Consider the following 12,872-nt stretch of genomic DNA (forward strand, 5'->3'; position numbering starts at 1 on the left):
TCTGGATGAGTTGTTGTGACTGAAGTGAGTATTTTAGGACATGAGTGGGGGAGTACAGCAGTACAACAGCTGAGGGTTGGACTGATTCCCCAGTGACAGACACTTTTTTAAAAGATGTTTTCAGCACTGCAGCAGCTTAGACAAGAGAAGAAGTCGGAGGACCGGTGCTGTATAATGCATGCTCTCCTAAAACGTGTCACGGAGTCTCAGCCGCCCTCTCGTGAGGGTTCATCACCCACCTCTTGCATAATGCAGGAACTCTGCCCCCCAAACAACAACACACAAACAGATAACAGCTATCCTGCAGAGAGATGCAAACTCATTCTCTCTGCTCTCTGATGTCTTGAATACCAGTTTGAAAACACAAAGTGAATATCCAGAGAGTCTGCATCTGCTTGTATAATAAATGATCTTAGATGACCTCCAGACCTCTGCTTTGTTTTAGAAGCCAATTATGTGGAAGAAAAGCAGAGGTTCATGTGGAGTCACAGCTCAGTAGTGATGTGTACGGTGTCTGGTTATAGATCGAGTGCGCCTCTCTTTCTCTCCTCCCCCTTTTTTCTGATCTGAGTCACTTTTTCCTCAGTTTCATTTCCCTCTCTTCCTTCATCGGACCACATGCACGAAGCTGTATAACACTGTGAAGCAGTGCAGTAAGGACTCATTAAATGGTTATGTAAAGTATATATTTCTTGATCATGCTTATTCTAACCTGTTACAGCACCCAGTTCACTCACATGGCAAAATATCAATAACCTCCTTTTTATGGGTACATGGCACGAATAGCTTTCCTTTCAGTCAGCACAGCTTTGTAACTACTGTATTCCACTAAAGAGAGAGCATTTGCAAGACCTGAGCTCTAAAGTGCAGTTTGAGTGATAACTGCAGCAATTAGCCCGATAGGTCCAACGACGCTGTGTATCAAGGTGGACCCCAACAATGACAGGAAGTAGCACGGGCTGGTGGCTGTAGAGATGAAGCAGGTGGAGACTTGGATGAGGGTCTTTGATTGGGTGGAGATGTGAAAGGATTCAGGTCGCATGAATGAGATTTAGAGCAGAGGGAACAGAGTCATCATTTTGGTTCTTTTTTGGTTCTTTATGTTACCACTGTACGTTTACCTGGATGTGATGTCTCCAAACACCTCTGACTTTGTTCGGCTGCTTCTGTCCTGTGTCATCAATAAACACTAGTGTCCCGGTGCCACGGCAGCCATCACACTGCCTCCGCCGTGCTTTACAGATGATGTGTATGCTTGGGATCATGAGCTGTTCCACGCCTTCACCATACCTTTGTCTTCTGGTAGAGGTTGATCTCAGTTTCATCTGTCCAAAGCATGTTTTACTAGAACTATGCCGACTTCTTTGGATGTTTATTAGCCAATCTAGCCTTTCTGTTCTTGAGGCTTATGAGTGGTTTGCATCTTGCACTGAACTCTCTGCATCTACTTTCATGCAGTCTTCTATTTCCTGTAGACTTGGATATCGATACACCTTCCTCCTGGTGTTGTGAAAGGGTTTCTTATTAGTGTGGAAATGAGGCTTTTTATCTGCTTAATCTATAATAACATAACAAAAGCCCATGAAATAGTCTTTGAGTCAATTTTCTAATTACTTTTGTTCACTTTAAAAAGATGGTGGCACATGTTAAGGAGCTGAAACTTCTAACCCTTCATCCTATTTGAGTGTGGACACCCTCAAATAAAAGCTGAGAGTCTGCACATTACGTTCATGTCCATTATATAACTATAACTGGAATATGTTTCAGTAAACAAGCAAAAAAAATAAAAGTTGTGTCAGTGTCCAGATATATATGGACCTAACTGTAAGTGTTAATAACATCTAAATGGCTCTAATGGTCATAACAGAAACTAAAATTGAATAAATTATCAAAAAAGAGAACAAACACACTCTCAGGTGTTTCTCAGAAAACCCATCAGTCAAAACTACAGCGTCACATGGGTGAGTCATAAAAACATCTGACCTTGCTCAGCTGTAACGAAGGTGCAAACCGTCAGGCCAAATCTGCTTTTATAGGTGTTTATGCACGAGAGTCTGTAGGGACGGACTCACTCTTGCATTCAGTTGAAGTGGACATTAGAAGAACTGCAGCTTTTGCCACTTCCCTGCTGGCTTCATTTCTCAGCTCAGAGGGTTTCTGTCTGGTTCCTTCCTTCTGCAAGTTCAACAGACGTAGCATCCTCATTTATTTCCACTAGTGTGACCTCGTCTGATACGAACACTCTCCTGCGGTGGGCCATGTGGAAAAGGACAGATTTGACTCAGCTTAACTCCTCATATTTTCTTATGTGAAAGCATCTATAATGTGCTCTCCCAACAAATACTTGAGAGCAGCACATGTGTTTCCTTAAAGCGGAATGCTAATAATTACATTTCTATCTGTCATAACAAAATTAGGAAATAAGACTGAAACAAAAACAACACAAACACAAGGAGAGAAACGCGCGCCTCCAATCCAAGTAAAACAATGCAAAAGTAATTAAGTTCAGTTAAATGAACCTTATAATAGATCCATGTAAAGCAGAAGGAAAAAAACACAATCAGTGAAGCTGGCAAAAAATATAAACAACTCCAGTGTGTAGTTTTAACAAGTGCACATACTTTTGATTTTATTCAGCTTTAAGCAACAAACTTTGTCGTGTGTGTGTGTGTGTGTGTGTGTGTGTGTGTGTGTGTGTGTGTGTGTGTGTGTGTTTTGCCTTGTACACACATTATGAAGTCATTTTGTTTCTTTGTGTCAGTGGAGATAAAATACTTGCAGCAAAATGATGACTCTCAATTTCACAGGTATTGACTTTACAACAAGCTGCCTGCAGGCAACAACCTGCTAGCTGATTGTTGTTTGTTTAGTGGCAATCCAACACACACACACACACACACACACACACACACACACACACACACACACACACACACACACACACACACAGGGAGAGAGAGACAAGTTGTGTATGCAAACATTCAGCCTAAGGGAATTGAATAAATATCCACAATCTGTGTGCGTGTGTCTTTCATCATCAGTGCTCATTTCTTTGAACATACATCATCTTGATGCACCTGGACAGATCATCAGGAATGTTTGGGTGTAATTTGTTCTCCATGACCCAGGAAAACCAGTTGGGTTCACCTCCTCTCTTTGCCTTCCTCAGTTTGTGTGCCTGGAAGAGGAAAATAGTGGCGCAGTCTGCAGTGTGGATATGGACAATACATTCACTTTTTCTGCACAATTCAATTCAATTTTATTTATATAGCGCCAAATCACAACACAAGTCGCCTCAAGGCGCTTCATAGATACAGAGAAAAACCCAACAATCATATGACCCCCTATGAGCAGCACTTTGGCGACAGTGGGAAGGAAAAACTCCCTTTTGAGATTGATTGGTAATTTATTTCAACATGTGAACAATATACAAGTACATTTAGAAAAGAAATAAGAGAGAAAAAAAATACTATACAAATTACATACAAAAAAACATTCTGATTAATTTACATGTTGAAAGGGAGTGGGAAGAAGTATACACTTATTTAATCCCACCCCTTTGCCATAAATTATCAGTGAATATTTAGTCAGCTTCCTTACTGATATAATTTGTAATAAAAATAGGAAGACAGGAAGAAACCTCCGGCAGAACCAGGCTCAGGGAGGGGCGGGGCCATCTGCTGTGATTGGTTGGGGTGAGAGAAGGAAGGCAGGATAAAGACATGCTGTGGAAGAGAGACAGAGGTTAATAACAGATATGATTCAATGCAGAGAGGTCTGTTAACACATAGTGAGTGAGAAAGGTGACTGGAAAGGAAAAACTCAATGCATCATGGGAATCCCCAGCAGCCTACGTCTATTGCAGCATAACTAAGGGAGGATTCAGGGTCACCTGGTCCAGCCCTAACTATATGCTTTAGCAAAAAGGAAAGTTTGAAGCCTAATCTTGAAAGTAGAGATAGTGTCTGTCTCCTGAATCCAAACTGGAAGCTGGTTCCACAGAAGAGGGGCCTGAAAACTGAAGGCTCTGCCTCCCATTCTACTTTTAAATACTCCAGGGGAGTGCAACAGCGAGGTAATGGATGTTAAGTTATGACCGGACCTGATTATTAAAGCGTTTGCATGTGAGGAGAAGGATTATGAATCCAAATCTGGATTTAACAGGGAGCCAATGCAGAAAAGTCATTATAGGGAAAACGTGGTCTTCTAGTACAAAAACCTCATGTTTGTCTGAATATAGACGCAGAAATCTTCCAGACAGCTCCTCCCAGGAAACCCAGTTATTGGCCATGAATGGTTAGAACACTTGAATGTGGCTTTCAGTCTCTGAGTGGTCAGTTAGATCAGTTATAATACCGCAGACATGCTGGGCTATTTTCATTATTCCACACTAGTGCACAGGGTGCTGCATTGAGAGTTGTGCGTTATTGCGACAGATTTTTGGGAATGACTGTAAAATTCAGCGTCTTCTGTTCAAGATCCAGCTGGAGAACAATTTTGTAAACGTCATACAGCGTATTGACTTTGAACAGAAAAATAATCCAGATAGTTATTTGATATGTTGTAAAGTAGTGTTATCAAAAACCCACAAAGGACACAAGTTACTCACCAGCTTTGAATGAGCATCATAATTTGGTTTAATTTTGTATTATCAGCGGTTTGTTGAGGGAGGTGTCACAGGCGGAAATGACAGATTTAAAGAAAAGAAATCTCATTTCGTCTTTTCTGTCTCCACCAAATACAGAAAATGAAGACAATAAGGAACAAATGGAGGCTGGAGGAAGATAAAGAAACAAAGTGAATTATTAAAACATGGAGTCTGTCAGCGAGCCTGTGAAGAATTCAAGAGGAACATTTGGTTTTCTGAACATTTCAAAGGAAAGTAGCAGGAGACTTTATCACTGTTTGGAGCAGAGAGACCCTGAGAGGGAGAGAGTGGTGGAGCGATTGATTATTAGCATTTCTGTCGAAAGAAAAGGTTTATCAGAGTCCGATGAGGCAAGTTTATGAATGCCTTAAATTCACAAAATCTGAGTTATGTGTTTTAGAAGAAGGGAAACGATGACTGTTGGTTTTATCGGATTTTCCAAATGAAAATGAACACAAAAGGTTGAAAGGCAGGAGACGGGGAGAGCGAGAGATCCGAGGGTAGATTAGTCCAACATACGTTTTACACATTGTGTACATGAAGGACAAAGATGTGTCATTCCACCGCGAATCAAAGAAAATGTTCTGATGGACCATTTCCAATTTGCATGAAAATTTAATGTTTGGGTTGGTTTTTTTAGCCAAAACAATTTTTGATGTATTCGACTCAAGTCTTAGGTTCTGATCCAGTTTTATGGCAAGAAAGGCTGCAGTCTCTGTGAGCGAGCTTGACTTGAAGCCGCCGGCGGGTGGACAACCAGGTGAGCTGCAGGATACAGAAGAAAAATAGTCCGAGAACGTTGATTCTGTTCATCACTGGGAGAATACAGCCTACAATAAATAACACAGTTAAAGTTAGTGTCACAGGCAGGTTTTATACATCGGGGAAACCAATCAACCTCTGGCGAAGCGGATGACACAACACGGAAGAGCCACTTCATGAGGCCAGGACTCTGCAGTCTATTCACACCTACAGGCCAGTGGACACTCTTTCAATGATGAGGATGTACACATCCTGGACAGGGAGGAACGCTGGTTTGAGGGCGGAGTCAAGGAGGCCATTTACGTGAAAAGGGAAAGACCATCTCTGAATGGAGGAGGGGCCTCTGTCAGTGACGTTTTTCCCACTGAAAACGCTACGTCCACATGAACAGAATCACAGGCACATAGTGAGGGCCTTATAACATGAGTGCAAAAATGTTACATATGTGCACTACAAATCCAACAAAACCCGCTGTAATCTTTATTATATAAACATTAGCTGCTTCTGTAAGCTAGCTTTCACTGGATCAGCCCATAACAAGCAGGTTTGGCACATGGTGGACGGGCTGCTGCGTCATACAGAGCCAAGACTAGAAAAAAGTGCCGCAGCCTGAGCAGTCGTTTCACTGGGATTACTGGAACATACACTGACACCATCGTTTGAAACTGTGGCCATGTTTAATATGAACCTTAGATATTTGATTGATGATTTTAAAAAGGGAGGATTTGGTTGAGGATATGTAAGATTTGTCCCTGTGTGGTTCAAAACTTTAACACAGTCACTGAGTAGCTGAGAGGGCATCTTCAGACAGAGCCATTGATTCATCTTGTTTATAATCTTCTGCGGATTAAAGACCGACGGCCCGGCCCACACTGGGTCCCCGTTCAGGCAGGGAGGTGGGCGAGGCTGACCTCACATACAGGACACACAGTGCTTCTTCTCTGCTTGGGTTCTTTATCTCGAGTGTGAGAACAATAACGGCGGTCTTGCTAAGAACTTTTAAAAGTTACAGCCTGTGGTTTGCTGTTAGCTAGCAAGCTGCACAAACTCATGCATGTTCCTCACAACCCTAGCCACACAGTTTCCTGCCCTGTTTGCTTTTTTACGTTAACACAAAACCAGATTTCTGACAGAAATGTGTGTAGATGCATGTTTAATCAGTACAGCTCTATCACACTTCAGCAGGTGTGGTTGAGCCACCAGATGAGCCCTCATTCCAACTGGATCAGTACTTGGAAGAAAGAGACTCCCCATCTGCTGCCTCTGACACTCCCGAACAGCCGGAGGAGCATCCATGTGTCTCGGGGCTCTTATTTCTCAATAAACACCTACTGCAGGTTTCCTCTGAAGCTCCAACCACCCAAATTAGAGTTATTCATTTCAGGAATAAAACAATCTTCCTTCTCAGCCCCGGCTAACGCCTCTTTGCTCTCGACAGCTTCCTCGGGCACTGAAATGGGACCCATGATGAAAGATATGCTGACCCTTCTACACGAGCATCAATCTGCCTTGTTATCTCGACCGCTGTGTGCCTCCTGAAGGAAAAGTAATATCTAACCGCTCGTACTGGGAAAAGCTGCTACTAAAGCACTTTTCTGTTCATCTGCCTCAACACTCATATCCCCAGTACTGACTTCTGGGTCCCTATTTCCCCCCAATTTTCCAAAAATACTCATCTGCAGGGAACTCATTTGAACAACTTTGCAGAAAAGAGCAAAGAAGAAACAGAATCTGTCACCAAGTTTAAAGAGAAGAACTACGTACTTGGACCACTTTCCTACACTTTTCCCCAATCAAATCAGTAATACATCAAGTTTTTGCATCAAAGGAAAAGAATCTAGTTCTAATCCAGTACAGCCTCGGGTTTATAAGGTTATTTCTCTCTGATGCCCTTTGGGATTCCTTACAATGATGCATCCTTTAAAACTATCTCCTGTATAAATTCTGAAATTATGGTCAACAAAGGCGCCCCACTCTGATGGTACTGATTCTACAGGGTCGGGTCCCCAGTGCTCTTGTTTGACTGCTCAACTACTTTTAGCAGTAATTAAGGCAAAAGATTAAAATACAACCATGGGGGTATTAGTATTTTTTCAGCGAATCCACTAAATAAAATGGTAACTACATCCTCCCTCCCAAATCCAACAGCTAAGGCAGGGGTGGAGAACCCCAGGCCTCAAGAATGTGAGGCATTCACACTATTAGGACACATCTGAAACCTGCAGGACACCAGCCCTTGAGGCCTGGAGTTCCCTCACCCCTAATTTAAGGCCTCAGTGTCACAAGCCTAGGTGCTGCTTGGTAACCACTGGTCACTAGGGAATAATAACCTTAACTGGTTGCTACACAGAAACCCTCTTTGACTGGTGTGGTCAATAGCAAACAGTCATCGTCACCTGTGGTTTGTATGGAAGATGTTGACTTGTCTACAAACACTCTCCAACTGCTCGCCAAGAAACTACAATTCAAACAAGAAATGGAGAGCGTTCGCCTTCAATGTAAAACTAACAACTAACAAACTAAAGAAGGACTCATCCAGGCTGGAAAAACTAATCAGGAAGGCTAGCTCTGTGGTCGGCATGAAGCTGGACACTCTGGTGACAGTGGCAGAGAAAAGGACACTAAAGAAACTGCTGGACATTATGAACAATGCTGGGCATCCTCTGCACACGGCCATAAACAACCAGAGGAGTCTGTTCAGTGACAGGTTGCTTCTCACAAAGACAAGAACCAACAGACTTAAAAACTCCTTTGTCCCACACGCCATCAGACTGTTTAACTCCTCTCTGGAGGGGAGAGGGAGGGGAGACAGGAGGACAAAGGAGGGGGGAACAACTAAGCTGTAGTGCCTCTTCACTGTGGAATACTTTTTAATATCTAACGATGCAATAGACTCACAATACTTGAAATGTGCAATTCCCTTGTATTCTTACTCCTATTTATTCTATTTTCCTTTTGTACACTGTATTTATATATGTCTCTGTAGTTACATATGTGTATATATGGTATATTTCTGCTCACATTCTGTAACTTCTGTCGGTGCTGTGCTATTGGAAACCAAATTTCCCAGAGGAACCCACCCGAGGGATTAATAAAGTTTTATCTAATCTAATCTAACATGATCCAGAGGACACAGCTTTTACTTTGAAGGTCACACTCTCCATTTCCTGTTTGAGTTGTACTTTTCACAGTTTCACTAACACTTGGTGAGTAGTTTGCAAGTATTTGCAGACAAGACATAAAAGCACAGCAACCTGTCAACAGCCAGTTTAACTCTACTGATACCCAGCAACCAGTGGTTGCCAGGGTCACTGACTGGTCTGTAGGTTTAAGTGGATGCAGTTTTAACAATTATTTTCACAGCAACTGTTTTTGGCTTCTGTAGAAACCCTTTCATTATCCAATTGAGCTCCGTAGAATCTTCTACAAATGTTTCAGAGGAAGCTGATTGATCATTCACCTGCGCTTTTGTGCACATTGATTTATTATCGGGAAAAGAAGCTAACGTGCTGCATGTCTGTACACACTCTGTAAGGACCTCCCTGAAAATTAAAAACTGTTTGAGAATATATGAATGTTCACTGACTGAAAACTGAATCTGTGGTTACAGCAGTCACATCTGCCATTTACCGATGCGTGCAGTAAGGTCTGTACTGGTACCAGTGCTCCATCACTGCTGAATGCTGACCCACTAAGCCATCTCCCAATCTCCTACAAAACACTGGATCCGTGTTTTCAGATATGTGGGAGTTAAAATTCTCCTCTAATCCAGCTGCTAGCTATTTGGAGTCGAGTACCGGGGTAGATGAATGTTGTGGGTTTGCGGCCCTTCTCTAGAAAGGGGAAACAGGAAACCGGTGTTGAGACTCACTGCTTCTGTTTTTTTAAAATAATCTACTCATCATTGGAAGGAGGATCCATTTTTAATCAGGTCATGTGTGCACTGGGAACCTGTTTCTGTGTGGGTCTCAGAAGGAAAAGCTCACTGTGCAATTAGGAAGCAGCCAGCCTGGTGGAAGCATGGAGGACCTGGAGAGGAGGAACATTCCCAGGAGGAAGGTCTCTCCCCGCTAACGCTGGGCCTTGTGTTAGCGGAGTGTTACAGTGGTTGAAAACTTTTTCTTAACAAGATGCAAGACTGATGATGTCATTCCTCTGAGTGACCCACCTTTTCTCGTCTATAACCAAGCTGATCTGATAACTCCGTGGTGTCCTGGGCTTCCCACTCCCAGCCCACTAATCCACCTGGAAAAGATCAATTCTTGTGTAGCATAACTCCAGTGTGAGAGGAGTGGTTTTCTTCTGGTCACTGTTAGAACTTATTTCCTTCTTATATCAAGGCAGATTTTTGCAGATGGCCTCCTCGCCTCGATCCTGGTTCTGACGGAGGTTTTCCTTCCCACTGTTGACACGTGGAGGGTCAGTTTTCTCTGCATTACTGTAGGGTCTGAACTGATTTGAATATTCAGGCTCTAACAGACAGATCTCTGATGAATAAATACAAGGACAGCAGTGGTCCACACTTATAATGCAAAGAAACAAAGGTCAAAATAAACGGTTCAGCATAATTGATTTCAAACACCTGACGTTGTTGCCGTCTGTAATCTGGTGACATCCAGGTGAGATCGTACTGAACACAGCCTGAAAACTAAAAGACTACCGCTCGAGTTTTATTGTAGTTCAGTGATGAGTCCATGTGTTTCTTTTTATTTCTGCTTCAGACTCTCTGCTGTTCTTCTTCCTCCCACTCCCTCTGCCCGGATCATCTGTTAAATCTTCTCTAGTTCAACAACTTCGTCCTTAAAAACTTTTTGCTTGAACTTTGTGCTGCATACTGTAGACATGGATGTCAAACACACAGTACCAGACCAGCACAGGGCCTCATCTGCCCGCCTGGAAGCTGCCAAAAAACTAAAATTCCAAAGAAGGTGATAAAGTTCGGTTAGTTTTAAATCGTCTTACTGACAAAGATGATAGCCTGCCATACACTAAAGTAAAAGACAAGTCATTATATGATAGAGTTCTTTTGTTTGTTTTTTTATTGACAATATTTCATTAAATAATAAAGCCTCTATTTCTTGCAGCTGGTCCACAGTATTATAAAAAAAAATTGAGAGAAGTTGTGTTTTGGGCAACGAGCTGACTGGGATTTTTCTGTAGTTCTACAAATTTCATCCTTAATCTTTTTTTACAGGTTATTAAGCCAGATTAGATCAAATTGGGCTTCATGTGGCCCACAGTGTAAAACAAGTTTGATGTCCTGCTACAGACTGAATATTCAGGACAGTCACATCCACGCTCGCTGCTTTCTGATCTCCACATTTTCAAGATTTGTTGTTTTGGAGAATGCAAAGACAAACACCAGCTGATTAGTGATGAGCAACAGAATTACAAAATGCAAGAATTTCACCGACTGAAACTGAAGCAGACGTCTCAGTCGGTCTCCTCTGCAGAGCCAGCTGTACGTCACCTATTTAAAAAATAAAAGCTGTTTTCTATAGTTGGCTGTAAATATTTATTTCTGCTGTAAAGTTAAATATTTTAACATGTTAACGTTTAACGAGCAATTTTTTTTACTCATTTATAGATTTTATTTTATTGACCTGGTTCTGTTGGATGTTTCTTGAATTTCTTGTTTTGTTTGTTCTTTGCTTTCATTCATTTTGGATTTTTTGGTCCATCAACTCTACTTGTGGCCGACATTATTTTACATCTATACCACTTAAAAAGCCGCAGTAGGTGTTTTGTTCTGGTACAGCAGCAGTTTGAAAAACTGAGTGGACACCAGAATAAACTATAATCACACGGAGAATGAAAACCAGTATAAGCAAAGAAGTTTGGTGTTAGTGGAATAAACTCTTGCAGAAGAGAGAATCACTTCTTCGTGCAAAGGCCACGACGGCTGACGAGAAATTTAGCAGAGATGTTTGACTGCCTGGAACATTCATCAAGCATTGATTCAGTGCTGATGTGTGACTGAGCCTTTAAAGTGATGGTTAAGGTGGAAGCTCGGTCTTTATTTTCCAGAAAATGGAAGAGTAATAATACTGCTACAAGACAGTTTATTAATATTGTTTATCAACTCAACTCTATTCACTGGTTTATGTCAAGGAGAAAATCGAGTAAAGGTTTCAACAGTCCCTGGGAATGCAAAGTTTAAAGAAAGCAGGATTTTGAACTACATTAAATAAGATTTACAGCACCTGCCAACAACCGGCTGGAAATGCAGACATTCAGACGTTTAAATCTTTGTAGCTGGGATTTAAATCCACAATAACTCCATAGGAAACATCTAAATACTGGGCACGACTGACACTGCGCTGTTATCTAAATTAAATCTGGGCTAGAAGAATAGTTGATAGTAGACGTCTAACAGGAAGTGAGCTTTGGCACGAGGAGGCTCAAGTTCTCCCCTGTTTAAGCTGCAGCTGTGCTGCTGATGCCTCCCAGTTCCACCTTTTAAATGACAGGTAAAGGTGAGAACCACCCCACAGCGAAAACACTGTGGGCACCGTCTCTACAGCGTTAACGTGCCCTGACACAGGAAGTAAAGCCTTCCTTTTTGCAACTTCCTAACCTTTGCATCTAAAGTGGGAATCAGTGGAATAATCAGAAAGCTCATTATTCCACAGAGACGGTCACTTCTGATTGAACAACTTCAATCGTGTGTTGGTTTTTCTCCGTCTTAAAAAGGCATCTGACACATTAAACCATGACATGAACTTTCTAAGCTTACTGCAGGATTTTATTAGAAAAAATAAGTTTAAATCGTATCTAATTGGGAAACGTGATGTTGTTCTCCAATAATGAAAAGTAACCTCTGACAGGTGTTCCACAGGGTTCTGTCCTCAGCCCACTTCTGCTTGTTATAAGCAGTTATAAATATAAATGGACTACAGCCACGTCCTGGTGCAGGTTTACAGAGGGGACACCCAGCATTTAGAAAACAGACTTTAAGCAGCTTGGAAAGAAAAGTGACTGGATTTCTTAAAGTTTCTTGAAGTTGATCTTTGCTCAGCGACGGCCTTCTTTTCTTGTATCGTGAGGTTAGATGGAGGAACTTTTGTAGTGGAGAGGGTGGGTGAAACCTTCACCCTGATTCGCTGCTTCGGGTTGTTACTTTATTAATCCTTATGGCGGTTTCCGTGGCTGTGATGTCATCCACTACGGGCAGCTGTTGTGGAGAAATGGCAAAAACTGAGTCGTTTGGCTGGCATCTCCTGTTCAGCTTCAGTGAGAGTCCTGCCTGAAAAGTTCGTCACCCATTTTTCCTGACTGTCCTCGGCTGTGACGTCTTCCTGTTCTTGTTTGTATTGTCTAGACTGGGAAATATAAGTTTGTGTTAGGGAAGTATGGAATTTTTGGAGTTGTCTTACTTTTCCTTAAATGTGAGCTTAGCCTTGTCCACAAACCCAAAAATGTCTTCTAACATAGGAGAGAGTATGGGTTTGAGTTCCTGCAG

The sequence above is a fragment of the Rhamphochromis longiceps genome, linkage group LG14 (assembly GCF_057381845.1).
Source record: "Rhamphochromis longiceps isolate RC_006_pf linkage group LG14, R_longiceps_female_GT1.1, whole genome shotgun sequence".
NCBI classification, from domain to species: domain Eukaryota; kingdom Metazoa; phylum Chordata; class Actinopteri; order Cichliformes; family Cichlidae; genus Rhamphochromis; species Rhamphochromis longiceps.